At 39.7% G+C, this 18,753-nt stretch overlaps 1 protein-coding gene across 3 annotated transcripts in view; it reads left to right on the top strand.

Moving 5' to 3' along the window:
- Positions 1–15,585: 15,585 nt before the first annotated feature.
- Positions 15,586–18,753, top strand: part of LOC127626911 (myocardin-related transcription factor B-like) — a 38,588-nt gene continuing 35,420 nt past the window's right edge. For 2 of the 3 annotated variants that reach the window (XM_052103036.1, XM_052103034.1), the window contains exon 1: positions 15,586–15,716. The gene's annotated coding sequence lies outside the window, so the exon portion shown is untranslated. Of the gene's footprint in view, positions 15,717–16,196; positions 16,224–18,753 lie in introns of those variants that run through there. The other variant, XM_052103035.1, reaches the window with a different exon arrangement.

The raw sequence follows: 18,753 nt of genomic DNA, 5'->3' as shown, positions 1-18,753 counted from the left end.
GTCATTTTGTAATGATATAAAATATTTGATTTGAGATGTTTTTTAGGAATGTTTAGGCAGGGGGGAACTATTTGAATCGATGAAGCAAGGCCTAATTTCATTAATTCCAAAACCAAACAAAGATACAATTTCTTCGATAATTGGTGCCCAATAACTTTGCTTAACTCTGATTATAAACTATTAGCTGCAGTATATGCAAGGAGACTGAAGCCCTGTTTAGAAGAAGTTATCTCACTCACTCAAAGATTCAGATTCAATACTTTATTGCCATACAACTCAGTACAAGTTGTTAGGGATTTGCTTCAGTGTGCTCATAACAACAAAATGCAACCAAAGACATAGAACAATTATATACACAACGATATCCCCTACGGGATGACACTTAACACAGACAGATAAAAGTAAAAGGAACACACCGCTCACCACGTACTTGGATGACAGTCCAGGATACTATAGTGGCTGATGTCAGATAGGAGTGACAGTTACATATGAATACAGAGCGCAAATCCACAACTCTACAATAGATAGATAGAATCGATAAAAAACACTGATGGTTGTCATAAAATATATAAAAAGTATAATAAAACACTATAAAAAAATGAGTGCCAATAATGCAAAAATATGCAAATACTGCAGACTCGTTAAGAGAGCCTTTTTTCCATAAGTGACTGGTTCATGGGTTGAGGGCTGTTAAGAGATTTTATAGCTCTGCAATATGTACTATTGAGGAAGCGGGAGGTTTTTGTCTTAATAGCTCTTAACCTTCTTCCTGATGGAAGTATGGAGAAAAGGGAGTTGGCAGGGTGAGTGTCATCTTGTAGGATTCTAAGGCCTTTGCGACGAATACGAGCCTCGTAGATCTCACAGAATCTGAATCTGGCTTCATGAAAGGTTGAAACATTTCAAATAACATTCGGCTTGTTTTAGATCTTTAGATTACTCTGAATTGGTTAATCATGCTGCACTTATTCTGTTCTTAGATTTTTATAAGGCATTTTACACCGTAGAACATGCTTGTATGTATGACGCTTTGAGACGATGTGGCTTTGGCCCAAAATTTGAGAAAACTGTACAGACCTTGTAGAAAAACATTATTTTTCACGTTTTTCAAAAACAAGTAATGTTTCCTTGCCTAATGGGTCTTCACCACATTTTTTCATTGGGAGAGGCATTAGACAAGGCTGTCCTTTTTTATTTTTGTTGGTCGCAGAGCTTCTTAACCTTTTATACGGTTCATTGTTCAAATATCAAAGGGATTAAAATGACAGACCACACTATTTTAATCAGTCAACTTGCAGATAATACATGTTTTTTCCTGAAGGATAAATGGCAGGTCCCCATTATATAAGATGCATTAAATGTTTTTAGAGGCATCTGGTCTTTCTGTTAATCAGAGCAAGTCTGAGATTGTGGCAATTCATAATTCTGACATTTCAGAAATATGTGGAATTAAGCTGAAACAAACAGTTAGATATCTTGATATTGTAAATGGCATGTGTCCATCTGAAAGAGTTGACATTTATTTCTCTAAGAGTCTGCACAAAGCAAAGAATGTTTTTAATTGCTGGTCTCAGAGGAAACTGACTATCCATGTGTACTGCTTTTCAAAGCTGAAGTTATATCAAGGCTTGTATATCCTGCACTATCTTTGTATGTCACCCCTGGAATGTGCTTAGCTGTTGACAGGGTTTTGTTTAAGTTTATTTGGAAGAACAAGGCTAAATATGTAAAAAGAAAAAATGGTTATAAGAACTCTGTCAGAGGGTGGGCTCAACATCCTTCATTTCAGTACTGGTAATATCATTTTAAAAATCATATAAACATTGGATAAAACATTGCTTGGCTCAGGAGGGCTATATCTGGATATATATTCCGAATTTGTTTTTTAATGAGTGCGGTGGTCTAAAATGTTTTACTTTCGTGTGATTTCAAATGTAGTAAACTTTAAGCTAATTTTCAAAAGCAAAAACAGCCTTTAAACACGCCTTTTCTCCACACTCATCTATAATTTGGAATAATCAACGTGTTATTTAAGAACACATCTGGATTTAATAAATACTGGTTTGAAAAAGGAATTAATTTAGTTTCAGATGTACTAAATTGTAACAGTGAGATTTATGCTTATGAGCAATTTATATCTCAGGAATTCTGTGTTAATTTAGAGAATACCATTTGGTTGTGAAAATCCTTTCTCCTAAATTGCTTCATCTTGTGAAGTCGCATTTTAGGTACAACTCAATAGTGGGACAGGTTCGAAAACTTTTATTGGAGGTTTCTCTTTCTTGGATAAGAAATATAATAATTTTCACATTAGAAAATGTCTCACACAAGATTTAAGTTGTCCCCCAAACACACTTGTGAAATGGAAACAAAATCTTCCCACTGACAAGATATGGTCTGAGACTAATACAGTTTTACTGCCCAATAAGATAAAATAAATTCACTTTAAAGTGTTGCATAGATATTACCCTTGCAATGCTTTTCTAAATAAGTTTAAAGGAGACATTTCACTGCAATGTTCTTTTTGTAATCTTGAACCTGAAACATCTACACATGTTCTTGGATTGTAACACTGGCTTTCCCATAATTGATGACACTTTAAATTAATAATTATTTTTGGGAAGTTTCACTTGCATAAAGCTATTGAACCTTGCATGGATCTGAAAATGTTTGATCATTCACTGAATGTGTTATCCAAAAACAGAAAATCAATGAAAAGCTCTACTTATAGAAAAGTTCATTTGTTTGATTTAATTTTTATGCTTTGTATGGAAAAAAAAATAAACTTGTAATTTATTTACAAAGAAAATGTATTTTCAACAAATGTTTATATGCAGAATGGAAAGATCTGTTTTGTATCCCCCATTTTTGTTCTTATAATTTGTAACTTTGTATGCTTTTGACAAATAATAATTATTGTAGAGTCGAAAAAGGAAATAAAGTGGGAGTCAAGCATCTGGAACAGATAGTGAGAGAGAAAACCATTAGGCCAGGAGATGGAAAGAAGAGTATAAGGTACTAATGCAATTCATTCCAGAATTTGTAAATAACCTGAACCCATTGAAATTGACTAAAGTGCTGAAAGAAATGATTGGCAATATTGAAAGTGCTAAGATGTTGCAGTATGTTAAATTGCACAACAAAAGAAAGTTCTAGGGCTAAAATCACTGCTAGGACAAAAAGTAACATGTTCTATGATGGGAGAAAAGAAATGGATGAGAGGAGTGATTACAGGGATTCCCACTAATTTTTCTGTTGATGTAATTAAGAAAAGGATAACAAGAGCTACAATGATTGACACTAGGTGATTAAAATACATCAGAAATAAGGAAACGATAGACAGCCTTTCTGTGATGTTGCATTTTGATGAGGAAAAAAAAACAAAGAATGGTTTTATGATTTATGAGATACACAGTAAGGACATATATACCTCCTCCGCTGAGATGTTATAAGTGTCAAAAATATGGTCATGTGGTGACTGTACACTGGCGGTCAGAAGTTTGGAATAATGTCCAGATTTTGCTGTTTCAGAAGGAAATTGGTACTTTTATTCAACAAAGTGGCATTCAACTGATCACAAATTATAGTAAGGACATTGCTGGTGTAAAAAACATCACCATCACGCTTTGAAAAAAGGAATTTTTGATCAGAGCTAGACAGGCCCCATTTCCAGCAGCCATCACTGCAACACCTTATCCTTGAGTAATCATGCAAAATTGCTAATTTGTTACTAGAAAATCACTCCACTGTTCTCGATTACCCCGGTATCCTCCAGTAATGTATCTTCCGTGGTACGGTCTCCCTTTTTTTCGGTAGACCTGCGTCTCCCGTGGCAGATTCCTCTCGGCCCCAGTCGCTGCGTTTGTAGAGCTCCTCCCCTATGAAGGGCAGGACCTACCGCCGTGCCTCTTCCATGTGTGCCCTTAGGCCCATATGATGTATTCAACAATTTTTTACCCTCCCCTTCAGGCCTCTGCGGAATCTTTTCCCCCTAGTATGAGAGCGGCCTGCTCCCATACTAGTAACGCTAGTAACTAGTAAAGTTTTGGTGCGTCTGGTTTAGCTACGTGCAGTCCGAGTGCATCTGTGCCTACGCTCACAGTAGCTTGCCTACACCTGTATCGACAGTTTGCGTAACACAGTTCAGCCATTGAGGCGTTTCGTATAGGGACCCCTAGTGTCACTATATCGACACAACGTTGAGTGATTGACAGAAGGGGAATGTCTCGGTTACTATCGTAACCTCTGTTCCCTGATGGAGGGAACGAGACGTTGTGTCGATATAGTCTCTGCTCCTCAGTGCATAAACCGGAATGAATCCGCATTCCACCCTCCCTTTTATACCCATTTGTCGGGGGAAGTGGCATGCAAATTCTACTCACCAATTCTCATTGGCCTTTTATCAAAGCTCTGAAGGTGTCTCGGACTCTCGAGATCGACCCCTGGTGTCACTACATCGACACAACGTCTCTTTCCCTCCATCAGGGAACGGAGGTTACGACAGTAACTGAGATAGACATAGAACTATGAGCATCCCTGCTGTGAATGATGGCGATGGAGGCTTTCTTTTATTTGACTATATGTTACATCAAATAATTACCATATGACAATTGCCTCCTCCCCTATCCAGTGCAGTTTTCATTTCTGTTGCAGAGAATTGAGTTGATATTAGGTACACAATTAGGTTGGGGAAAAATATTCAACATAAAATTTGGCATGTTACTTGAGCATGTAACTTAAATGTCCTTTTTTCTCTCCGGACAAGTAACTTTTTTTACTCGGACAAGTGAATTACCAATTTACATGTCTGGAGGATAAGCACATGAAAATGCTTAATGTCGAGCCCTGGCTCAAATGTATTATCTAGTTGATTTTGTGTTTTGACCATTTATGAACTGCGTTAAACTCCATCTCATTTATACTTTGTGGGTGTGACTTTTTTGCCGTGTCTTCACCGTTCATATCTATACAACCAATGTGTTTATGATTAAATTACTACTAGAGCACAAATTTCTTCATAGATCTAGGGTGGTTGCACCAATAAAGATTTAATTAAGTATAGTTTAGAGCTAATCCAGGGTTTGTTGATATAAGTTTTATTTTCATATGTGTTGTGTTGTGTTGTACCGCTTAATTTTAAATACGTTTTAACAAATCAAAGATTAATCTTTTAACCTCTGATTAAAAATGGTCAACTGTGATTAATTTTGTCCGCCATGATGGATTCTGAGCCTAGCTGTTTATCGTTAGTACACAGGCCCAATCAAGCGGTTTAAGAAAATGTTGCAGTAGCGTGTACAATGTCACAAGCTTTAAAATATGGCATCATAATTTAAGAAAAAAGGACAACACGAGTCTCTGATTCCCTGGGTACCAGGTTTCCTTCGTCAGACTGTTGTGGCCAGAAATGAACAGTCTGGCTGCCGACTGAAATGAGTATAAGAGAGGAGGGGTGCAATAACTATCAGGTTACCTCTCTTGTTAAATGACAAATAATACTCTCCTCTCACTTCTCTTTGAGAGGCCCGTCTCTGTCCCATGTCGCTCTATGTAAATTATGGGGAAGTAGGTAATTGTGCCGTCACACTCGCACCCCGAATTTGAAAGCACACATCGTGGCCAAAGGCACAAGATTTCTAAATAATATGATACATGCCTCTCAGAGGGCTGACGGGACATCCACTATTCGTTTACCTTGTCATTCATGTTTAATTGTAGGTCCGTTTTTTATTTAAACCACCTCAGCTGCAAATTTAAAGTTAATCCTTAACTTAATTTAAGAGATTTAAATACATTTTAAGTATTGGAGCAATAGGATTAAAATTAATACAAATTAATTGTGAAATTTAAATCAGGGTCAAATCGATGGTTAAAATATAACCCAGATTTTTTTTAAACAAGGCTTAAAGTTAAGTGAAACTGAATTATCAGATAAACCTTTATTTAATCTAAATTTAAGATTAATCCTGGTTTGTGAAACCCACCCCTAGCCTCATAATTTTGCTCTCAAACTGCACCAGATTGACTTTAAAATGTACAAAATGTTTGTAAAGGTATTCAATGGAAAGGAGGAGGCGAGAACCGGCTTTTCAATATAAATAATAGTTTTAATGATAAACTTAAAAGACAACATAAACACACACATGACGGACATGTCCGCTAACGATCTTTCTCTCCCGTACGATACTCTGCAGTCGACTTTTAAACCTCAGCGGCTTGATTAGCCCAATACGGGACCGGGTGTTTATGATCACGACCCGGCACCGCCCTCCGCCCTGCCACATTCCTCCCTCGTTCTCTCAGGCTGGGGACCCCCGGCCTGACGTACATCCCCCCCCCCCCTCTTTCCCTGGGGCAGGGCGCGCCTTCTGCGCTGTCTGCCGGCAGGTCATCCCCATCTACCTGGACGAGGGAGGGGACAAGGGGAGGGAAACAGAAATAATTAAAATGGGGGGTACTTCCTGTAACAGTGTAGTACCCCCCAAAAAACTGTAAAATTTAAAACAGGGAAAAGGCCAACATAGAGCGACAGTGAGAGAGAGAGAGAGATGAAGAAAAAAAAACTCTTACTCGCCAGTTCTCCGATACGCCGCAGCTTGTTCCTCGGCCACTCCTCCACCCTCTATCGGACAACAGCCGCGCCTCTCCGGGCGGATCCAGCCATCGTCCTCGTTCAGGCGGCTGGGCTCCTCGTCCCCCGGCAGATGGCCGCGGCTGCTCCGTTGGGGTGGACGGTAGTGGCGAGAACTCTACTACGGCGTATCACTCCTCCTTCCCGGGTTTCAACACCAGTGTAAAGGTATTCAATGGAAAGGAGGCGAGAACCGGCTTTTCAATATAAATAATAGTTTTAATGATAAACTTAAAAGACAACATAAATACACACATGACGGACATGTCCGCTAACAATCTCTCTCTCCCGCACGATACTCTGCAGTCGACCTTTAAACCGCAGCGGCTTGATTAGCCCAATACGGGACCGGGTGTGTATGATCACGACCCGGCCCCGCCCTCCGCCCTGCTACAATGTTCTTATGGGGAAATGCCCCCTAGAGGGTCAGAGGCCCACCCACCATAGTCTCACAAAATCCTGTGGGAAACACTGAGCAGCAGTGTCCATGTTGTCACAAGTTTTAAGAATAAGTTGTGGGGCGTTTAGAACTTCCTGTATCCCAGCAGTACAGGTAGAAATGGTGGAGATGCCTTTGGAAACTAGGAAACACAGCCCTCCTTGTGTAAATTGTCAGCTTTACACTAAGCTAAAATGCTATTTCTAGCCATTTTATGTATATGCACATGTAAACATGTAAAGGCACGATCATATTTTTTGTATCAAGAAAATTCACGTTGGATTTATTTTTTTCTAGTAAGACATTTGATATTAGGGCAAAAATCATATTCTTGATGATAATTTTTGGATTGTTTTCCTGTAAAAATATCTAAAAATCCTTAAAACAAGATCAATTAGATTGATCTTGTTTTAGAAGCAACATTGCATAAGATATTTAGGTTTTTCACAGAATGTATTTTTAACATGTGTACTTTGTCTGGCAGTTTTTATATTCAAAACAATTTAAAAAATCTTCCAGTGCTGAAAAAGTAATCCAAAGTATTTAGAATACATTACTGACCTTGAGTAATCTAACTGAATATGTTACAAATTACATTTTACAGCATGTATTCTGTAACCTGTAGTGGAATACATTTCAAAAGTAACCCTCCCATCCCTGTAAAAAAGATACATGAAAAGGGAAGATATATTTGAAAGGATACAGTTGTGAATCAGCATCTGGGCCAGGAATATTTCAGTAGTATTCAAGTATATACAGATGGATAAAACAAATACAGATTCTGGATAAAAGGCAGCACCTGTTTATATTCCTCATTTTAAATATAGTGTTGTGAAAAGACTATCAGATCATGTATTAGTATATACAATTTATATAACTTCAATGGGTGGAAGATATTCATCCTATGTATGTGGTAATATGTTCAGATTTTCAGCATTATTAAGTTTAAACAGTGGGAAATCAATATCCAGGCAGGATATAATTTGTACAGAATACGGCAATTAGGAGTAAGCATTTCCTTTATATGGGTTTTAGCTCATGTTGGGGTAGAGGGTTATGAGGTGGTGGATTTTTTAGCAAAGAAGGCTTTGAGTCATACTGAGATTGATATTAATGTCCCATTGAGTGAAGCTGAAGTTCAAGGAATAATTAAAGTGGCTCTAAATAATATGTGGCTTGAGATATGGGACGAGGAGACGTCTATATAATATCCAAACTAAAGTTGGGGTTGAGAGATATAAATATGGAAACAGAAGGGAGGATGCTATAATATCCAGGCTCTGTAATGGCAGGCCTCCCTTAACCATTCTCTTTTTGCCATTGGGAACAATGTGGACTCCCAGAGACAGTTGAACATGTGCTCATTTATTGCTCTGCATATGAGAAAGCATCCAGCTGACAGAAGCATTAAGAAACATAGAAATATTTTAAAATGTCAACTACACAAAAACACCACACTGGGGCTCAAGATGAACAAATGTACACTACCAGTCAAAGTTTGAGTACATCTGCTTGACACCTGGTTATTCAATTAACAGTAGCAGTAATAGTTTTTCTGACATCTTATTTTTACAGGAATTTTGCTCTTCTCTCAGTCTGAGTGGCAAACATCATAATGACCTTCTTATTGTAGTCAGGAATGTCCCTGTCATGTTTCTTCTCCATGGAAAGCATAGCCAGAGTGATCCTGTGTCATGGTGTTTCTCAGGATGGTCTTGATCCTCTTCAAAGTAGAGAAGCACCTCTCTGATTCTCCTGTTGTCATGGGTGTGGTGATGAGGATCGTGAGAAGACTGACAGTCTCTGAAGGTTGTTCTCCATGAAAAGTCGGTACAGAGGCACTGCACCACTGCTATTCTTGAACTCACTGTTCTCATAGATGAGGGACAGTTCTGTTTTGAGCTTGGCCTTGTTCAGCATAGGGTACGCCTCCACTGTTGTTTCAAGTGCTGCATCAGGGAACTTCACACTGTGTTGTGGAAACAACTCTCCATGCAACAGAGTTGTGCTGATGAGGTGCTGGGTGAAGGAGAACCGCTCCTTGGCATGCATCAGGATGGTATCACATACCTGTAAAATATACATCATCAGCTTAAATTTACAATAAAGCTATTTTGATTAAAGTGATTCTGACTGAACACATGCCTATGTCCAATTAAATTATATGATAACTAAGGTTTTAACACCAGTATTCTTAATTGCACTATACAGTATGTTTACTTCTCCTGATCTTTAACTTGCTATTTGTTTTCCCATCAAAACAAGGTCTACATGGGCATGTCAATAAAAAACCACATGCGTGGATGCCTTATACACTGAATTCCTTTCCTATGTGTGTGGATGACAAAAAAAATCATCATGCTGCTTGAGACTGCTCTGTCATAAACCTGGAAACTACGGAGTAAACAAAAATATGAATGCAAATTTAAATTGCAGACAGCCTGCTGAATCATTCATCCAAAGTCAGCTGTGGTAATATGCCATCCTGTGTCTGTTTCATTTTTTATTTTTTATTTTACCTATGTAGCCAGCCACTGTTGTTCTCCTGGTCCCAGCATCCTCTGTCCCTTTATGAGCTGATGCTGATGGTCAGATGCACTGTGCTCACACAGAGAGTGAATGGAGGCCCTGGTCCAAAAAATAAAGTTCATAAATAAAAAATAAAGTGATATGCTCTATGACAATCATTCCGTTTGATGGCAAGGCACATTTAGACTTTTATAGACTGCTGGAAGTGAGCAATTCATCTTTTAACAACAACAACAACAACAGCTTTATCAGCCAATAGTAAATATAGTTATTTATCTGATCGTTAGCATGCTGTCTGTGAACCTCTGGACAAGTGCTTTAATGCAGACAGGGTCGATATTCCTCTTCTGCAGCTGGTAGCACAGCAAGTCTACATTTGGCATGATCTTGTGGAACAATGCCAGGAAAAAACAGAGAGCCTCCTCTTCAAGCATCCTCAGAAAGCCCCCGGCCTCTTTGACAGTTGTGGGAGCAAACTGTCTCTGAAAGTCTCTGATGGTTTGGAAATACTTTAGGAGGTCATCCTTGTGCTAGTACACAGTGTTAACAGGGCGACTGTGGAAGTTCCACCGTGTTGTACAGTCTCTGGGGAGTCTATGCGCAACCACTTGATAAAGTACGGGTATTCACTTGGGTGACCTGGAGAAGAAGGCAGAAAATCCACCAAGGTCTGGAAAAAAGTGCAGATCCTTGGGATGTGTTATATTGCCTGCTTCATGATGAGGTCCAGCTGATTTGCATAGCAGTGGATGTAGCGAGCACTTTTGTAGACATCCATTACCCCGTGCGGTTATGCTAATGCATTATATTGCTTTCCGTGCTTGCTTTTTAAAACAACGGGGACAGATCCAGCATGGACAGCTATGGGAGTGAGAGATATGAAGCACCTGTCTGAGAAAGTAAGGAAACACAAGAACGCCAGGGCACACATGGATAATTCTGTCAAGCTAGCCATATTGGGAAGAGTGAACATCTTTACGCAGCTTGACGACAGTAAAATTTATGTTTACCAAAAGTAATCCATATGACTCCAGTGGTTAAATCCATGTCTAAAAAGTGATATGATAGGTGTGGGTGAGAAACAGATCAACATTTGATTCCTTTTTTCTATAAATTCTCCTCCCTGCCCAGTAGGTTCTGATATGCACAAAGAATGTGAATTGCCAAAAACAAAAGTAGAATGTGAAAGTGGCGATGGATCAGAAAAAAGGAAATATTGATCTCTTTCTCACCCAGACCTATCATATCACTTGTGAAGATATAGATTTAACCACTGTAGTCTTATGGATTACTTTATGCTGCCTTTATGCTTTTGGAGCTTCAAAATGTGTATACCCTTTCATGTGCATTGTATGGATCCACAGAGCTGAGCTATTCTTCTAGACACCTTCGTTTGTGTTCAGCAGAAGAAAGAAAGTCATACACATCTGGGATGACAAGAGGGTGAGCAAATGATGAGAGAATTTTCATTTTTTTGGTGAACTATTCCTTTAAGCAATAGTGGTGGACTGTTAATAACTATTGTAGATAACTACACATTCAAATTAAATTGTTTGCTTTTTAGAAATTTGATGTACCATTTTCCACATTTTACCTATTTAAAAAAGTTCAATCTAAAACCAGCCTAAGATGGTTGGTTGGTGTTGGCTGGTTAAAGTTGGTCTATTTGGTCTTGCATCCTGACCAGTGCCCAAGACCCCTTTAAAACCGAACTACTGTCCAGGCTGGGTGACCAAGAGGGGCCTGTCTGCATTCTGGAAGACTACTACAAGACACACCCACTACAAGTTACACCCCCTCCAAATAACCAGCAAAATCCTGAGGTCTTGGAACAGTTAGATGCCACATTCATACATTGTTTGTTGTGTTTATTTGGAGTCCTGCAGCAACCATAAACACCTACACCTATCCATAACTCTAATCGAGCTTTTCCACTGCACGGTACGGCTCTACTCAACTCCACTGTGGATAGTACCTGGTACCTGGTACTTTTTAGGAGGTTCCAAGCGAGCCGAGCCGATACTAAATGTGACTTCAAAACCCAGCAGATTACTGACTGGTCAGAGAAAATCATCACTACCAGCCTCATTGCTATAAGCTAGAAGGTTAGCTTATAGGTCATCTTTGAGCTAACACGGTGATGTCCTCATCTGCCTCTTGCTGCCATCAGCCTCTTTTGAAACAAAGTTTGTCTTCTTGCTGTGAAAAATAGCCACATGCCAAGAATCAAGAAGACCATTCATTCATTGCTCCTTTGTTGTGTGTTTGTGTCGCATTTAAGATAATGTCATGGCAGTAGACTATGATGATCAGCCAATAATCCCACCCACGTTGAGGCTGCACTAAACTGCAGTGGAAAAGCAAGCTCAGCAAAGTGAAGTGAGCAGAGTCGAGTCGAGTCAAACTGTAACATGGAGTGGAAAAGTGCCATAAACCTAACCCAAACCACAAAGATGTAAAAATGTAAATGCTTGTAAAATTCATTTAAAATAGCTCAAATTAAAATGTATTTTAAATTCATTCATACCACTGCATCAGTAGGTGGTAACAATTAGGAGAAATTTTATGAAATGAAAAGGAGAATATGCTAGCGGTATGCTAAGCTAATAGGCTAACCAATTAGCTTGTAAGCTAACTGGACAAAACAGAACAGAAAAACATTTATCTTACCATTTATATATTTTTTATTGAACAAGCAGAAATTGTACAAACACATTCAGGAAAATAGTAAAGAGCACTTCCAGAAATGTCTCATTAAACAATTTATGTTTACCATTTATTTTTTCAGTTTAATAATATGATATGTGACATATAATTTCAGTTCTTTGTCATATTTAAAGGTGCAATATGTAACAATTTTCATGTAATATTATTATAATTTTTTTTTGCAAATATGTGAATGGCAACTTAAAGAATTAGCCCTTCCCAGATTTCCTAGGTTGCCTATTAAAGCCTGTAGACTGATTTTCATGCGAAGGGAGCGGGTCGCTCTTGCCAGGAAAATCCAAAGGATGTGACATCAACACGAAGCAGGAATGAAGCTGGATCCAGCCAGTTCTGGTGACCTCAGGATAGGAGTCCCAAGGTTGGGACAGGGAAACAAATAAAATAATATTAGCTTATATGCCATTCAAAGTTTGATCACTGTTTCTGGTTTCTGGTTCCGGTAGACCTTACTAAAGCAGCCTAATTGTGAGTCAATGGATAAATTAGGTGTATGCCTGGCAAAATAGATGAGTCTTTAGTCTAGACTTAAACTGTGTGAGTGTGTCTGTAAACAGAGTTATAATGATAAACCTCCTTTTGTAGATTTTGTTATTCTAGGCACTATTAACGGGCCAGAATTTTGCGATCGTAATGAACGTGATGGAATCTAGCGTGATAGAAGGTCACTTAAGTACTGCGGAGCTAGACCATTAAAACTTTGTACGTAGTTAACAGAATTTTATGAAATTTAACAGGTTGCCAATGTAACGATGATAAAATGAGGCTAATATGATCATATTTCTTGGTTCTCATCAGCACACTGTCTGCTGCATTTTTAACCAATTGAAGTTTATTTATTGATCTTGTTGGACATCCTCCCAGTAATGCATTAAAATAATCTAGGCTTGAGGTCATGAACGCATTAATTCCTTTTTCGGCAACAGAGTTGATGTGCCAATGCAGCCGGGGCCCTGTCCAGGTGCCAGCAGCTGCGTGCCAATTGCACATGGTGCCCCAACCCAGTTGGGAGGCGCCTGTGGTGACCACGACATGTCTGGACACCTGCTATAGGGAGACTCCAATACGCAGAAAACAGAGGTCTGTCCAAGGGTTGAAAGTCTGACGGCAGGAAGGGGTGATTAACACATGGTATGTGCCGCAGCGTCATGCACATCTCGGGACTCGAGTCTAAAGCCATAGCTGAAGCGGACTCATATGCATCAACCTGAGTGGCGCGACCATGGCCGAGGATGCCATATGCTCCGAAGAGGCCAAGCTGGGAGTCGGTGGCGTTGAGAAAGCGAGCCTTGTCAACATCACGCATCTCGACCATGTTCAGCCAGAGGTGGCGTTCCTGGACACGAGGGTGGCCATCGCCCGCCCGAGTGCCTACGCTGTGACCTTTGTGGCTCTTAGAGCGAGGTCAGTGGCAGAGCGCAGTTCCTGCAGTACGTCGGGGTTGGGACTACCCAGGTGCAGTTCTTTGAGTGCCTTGGCTTGGTGGACCTGCAGGAGAGCCATGGCATGCAGGGTGGAGGCTGCCTGACCAGTGGAGCTGTAGGCTTTCGAGGACAGTGACACATCCTACAGGCCTTGGAGGGGACTACTGGGCGATCCTGCCAGGTGGCGGCGTTCTCAGGGCACAGGTGGATCGCAACTGCTCTGTTCACATGGGGGACCTCCGTGAACCCGTGGGCCGCTCCACCGTCAAGGGTAGTGAGATCGGAAGAGTAAGGATGTCGGTTCCGGGCAGTGAAAGGTGCCCTCCATGACCTCGTCAGCTCGTCATGCACTTCCGGGAAGAAAGGTACCGTGGCGTCCTGACCCGAGGTGCCAATTGTCAAGCCTTGAAGGCTGTGGGGAGGTGGAGGGTTCTAGTCCAACCCAACGCTCACAGCGGCCCGGGAAATCATGTTGACCATCTGTGCATCAGCCTCAGACTGGGCGGACTGACCCGAAGGTGGCAGCCCAGTCAAGTCTTCTGCATCAGACGCTTGAACACTCTCCGATGCAGCGGTGACATTATCGGCCAACTAAGGGTGGCTTGAGCGAGAACATGGGCTGGCCGTGAGGTGAGCCGTACTCACCTCGAGCCCGGACAGAAGCGAGCATGCAGGGGGGCAGGTGGTTCGTGGGGACGTGCCTGGCAAAACCGAGCCCGCTGCCATCCCCAAATCGCCTCCATCGTCAGCCGGGTCAGGACCACATATATATATATATATATATATATATATATATATATATATATATATATATATATATACACACAAAAGGCATAGGCCTATACACTGTAAAAATGTTGAGAATGAGTAAAGAATCGTTAGATGCTCACTTTTATAAGTGCAGCAGCACAGTGATCATTTAAACTTTAACATACATATTTATTGATGTGAACTGGGATGCTGACTCAACTCTGCCATCTTCTTATTACAGGTTTATGTTGTAACATTGGGGAAGTTATTACTGTATGACAATTTACTGTCACAAATTTGGTATGTTACTTGATTATTAGTTTAATCAGAAATAAAATGCCTGCAGACTGTCCAGGTCTGGAAAGCAGGTGAAGGGCTTGTAGGATTACTTTATACAGATGAACAAACGGAGATGATTTGACTCGGAGTCACATTGATGATCGTTAAGGTTTTATAATTATTAATAAACGACTGGGCCTCTGGTTGAAAACCCCTGTTTAGAGGGTAGCAAGAACAATCAGAAACGATCTAAAGGGGGAGCCTACAAGGATACCATAGAATAGCATAACGCATTTGTCCCATATAGGCATTCTAAGGGCGGTACACTGACGAGGAGACAAGAGGCCGTTTCTTGTGAAATAATGTCTATGGAGGAGATGCACAAATGTGCTGAAAAAACTGCTTTTGTGCGGAAACAGCTCATCACTTAATGAATGTTAATGTCTGCTAATATTCAACATGTTATACACAAACCAATCCTTTTGGAGTGAACTATGTGTGGACTTTTCTACGATACAACTGCTGTTATATAAGGGAAGTCACGGACGATTTTGCGACAGGTAGGTGTAATTCTACGGCTCTATCCATTTATTTATTTGTATGGTATTCGCAAACTGTGACTTACTGTCGTAACACGCTAGTTGGTTGGTAAAAACGCGCAGGTTTTGACCAAACGTTAACAAAAATGTCCCTTGAAATGTTAGACAGAACAATATCGCCCTCTGTTGGCGACTTGCCTCACACCACCGTTTGCGTCACTGGGTTCAGACAAGCAGACGACAGCGGCCATTTTACTTCCACCTAAAAAAAAAAAACTTCAATCCCAAAGAAAAACAGAATCAGTAAATGTGTATATGGGTGACCACATCAAGGACAGTTATGTAGCATTACAAAAAGGGATTTCAGCCAGTGCAAGCAAGACACGGGCATAGCAAATACGGTAAGAACTGACATTATATAACAGTAAAGTGATTTTTATTCGCAGCGCTTGAGTTCTCTTATCAGCCTGTTGGTTGATATCAAAACTGAGCCATTGACGACCACGGAGCATGCCTGCCATATACCCTCGAGATGTTGATGCTAAAAATCTAAATATTAAAATGCTATGCTTTTGACTCTGTGCTTTAAATCACATTTTTATATCGAAATATAGGAGCACGTTCAGTAGGCTTTGTAGGTTAACATGCTAACTTAAAATTGCGTTCTGTGTCGGCATCAATACTGCTGTTTCAATTTTTTTTTAATCTAAAACCGTGATGTTTGGATACATGTTGAGCCCTTCAGTGTCAGCATAGTGTAGGCCAAAGAGGAAGGGGCTGTGAGATTATCTAATCCAATGAATGTGAAAGGTCACTGTAAATGTGTCTCGCTGAAACTCAAGCCTGAATACGAGTAAACAACGATACTGCAGAGCTCAGATCAGACAACTCATGAGTCATATACACAGGTGAAACTTTTATTGAAAATAGTTTTTGTCAATCGATTATAATTTGTTATCATGATTAAGCGCATCGTTTTTTGTAGTTGATCATGATTAATGGCAGATTTTAAAAGTGCTGAAATTTGACACTATATATATTTCTTGTCAAAATGTATTTATTTCCATTTTAGGAAAGAATGCAAAACAATATGTAGCAATATAATGCTTTATTAACATTTCCAAAACAAAGCCTTCCACGATAAAAAGACGATGCACTAAAGTATCACCAATTCAAGTAACATTAAATGTTTCCCAAAGTCTAAGTGAGAGTTTTACTAAATTAAAGAACTAGTCCACACATAGGTTGCATTTTCACTGCAATGGGCATTAAATCCCTTATACTGTCATCCTCCACAATATTAATCTGCTGGTAGACTGGCTATCCACTTTGTTACTGCAAGCGTGAAGCTGTGTTCATAATTCGTGTCGGGGTGGCAACGCCAGCTTCGACCGCCGCTTTGAACAAACAATGAAAAGTGCTTGCAAACAAAAATGTCTCATTCTGTTTGTTTTTCAGCTTGTTTTACATACAATTATTTTAAGAAGTCCTTTCTCCATCATTTTGTCAGAAATTTTTTTATTTATCGAGATAACTTCCTCAGCGGCTATATCATAGGCTCATACCGCTGCTTTATGTTATTTAATGCTTAACTTTTTTGCTCTCCTTGGCAGAAAGCCTCTGGCGCTGTGGCGTGTGCGTCAGTGTAATGACTCAGGGCGGACACATTACAACACACCAGTGTTTATGCTGTACTAATGGTATGCATTAATCGCGATTAAGAAAAATATATGCATTAAGCTTTTTTAATTAGTCACAGGTGTTAACGTGTCAATTCTGATAGCTCTAATTGTAAACTCTGTGATTACACTCGTGGGATTTCCCCTTCCTGTCATCATTAATGATGAATATCCGAATTCTAATTCTACTGTAAGTGAGTGCAAGATTAATGCTTTGTAATGAGGTTTTGGTTTTTAATGAGTGATTATAACTTTGGCAACTAATTGGCAACCATGGAGAGGACAGAACATCACACTGTAATTTTTAATCACCTTTGTAATTCTAATGATTCAAGAATGGCAAAGGAGGAAGCTGGGACCGGCTTGACCAAACACGTAAACATTTTTTATACAACATAAAAGACAAAAGCAAACGCACTGCACTCTTGTTGCGCACACACACAGCTTCATGCATCTCTCTCTCTCTCTCTCTCTCTCTCTCTCTCTCTCTCTCTCTCTCTCTCTCTCTTGTCTGCCGCTGTCTCCTCTCCTTAAATACTCCCACCACCGCTCACTGGAACTCGAGACTGGTGTGGCACACAGGTGGAATTAATTCACCACTTATCTTTCCGGCCTCGCTCTGCCCAGACGCTGCTTGGCCCTGCTCTGCTCGCCACATACCCCTATCACCAAAAACTCAGGCCGGGGAACTCTCCAGGCTGTGACCTACACGGCTCTCGGCCCCACCCTACTCGCCACAGTAATTATCTTCAGACATTTTTCTTGATATCAAACTTTTCAGTAAATTTAAGCAAATATGCTTTGTCTAGAATCTGTCTGATTATTGTGTTGGTTAGGATTTTTTACTTTTCCTGTATATGAGGTATTGATTTATTATGCCTCCGTTTTAAAAGTAATCAATCAAACGTTGTGACAAAGAAGAAACTGAATATAACTAATTATATATGTAACATTTGTATGCGTCTGGATAATCAGTGGATTTATTTATAGATCCCCTCTGAACATATGGCATTTCGTAACTGAACAAAATTATGAGTGTGCAAAAGTAGGCTAGGTATTATATTCAAGGGCGTAGATTTGGTTTGAAATGTGGTAGGGACATATTGCGAGGAGGATGATTTTCAAAATGTTGGCATTTAAATAAAATAAATTTAAAAAAATCCACACTTACCTGACATTCATTCATATATTAAGGTGTTTTCCTCAATAAGGCATATACTGACTGAAGCAGAATTCCTAGGATTTTTTTACTTAGACTAGAAACATTTGTACACAAAGAGTATGCTTGTTTTAATCTGTTAATTTCAATGGGTGTATGGCATTCTGCCCGTTTAATTTCCAGAAAAAGTTCTGAAAAGACAAAAAATCTTTATGCAATAATCACAAACGACTCTGATTGGAGAGTTGTGAACAGCTCTGAGAAAATGTACAGATGCCACATGACAATGCCTTTTATGCATAGCTTCAGAAGAGGTAGGGCAATCATTTACACATGAATAATTACACTAACTTACAAAGAAACTTTGATAGTCCTTAAAATGAAAATTAAAAAATAGTATAAAATTAAAGGCTATAAAATTGCCCAAATGTAGGTCGGGACATTTCTGATTTTCTAAAAGTTGGTAGGGACATGTACATCTCTGCCTAAATATATGCAGATTGTATTGATATTCTATGGCGATAAGTAATGGACTATTCATGTCAGGTTCAATTTAGTTTGTTTTCCATTAAATGCTTTGAGGAAGTTGAGCACAAGCAC

Source organism: Xyrauchen texanus, chromosome 33, assembly GCF_025860055.1.
Source record: "Xyrauchen texanus isolate HMW12.3.18 chromosome 33, RBS_HiC_50CHRs, whole genome shotgun sequence".
In the NCBI taxonomy this organism is placed as follows: Eukaryota; Metazoa; Chordata; class Actinopteri; order Cypriniformes; family Catostomidae; genus Xyrauchen; species Xyrauchen texanus.
Note: the sequence above shows the minus strand (reverse complement) of the source record. Positions and strands in the feature narration are given on the sequence as shown.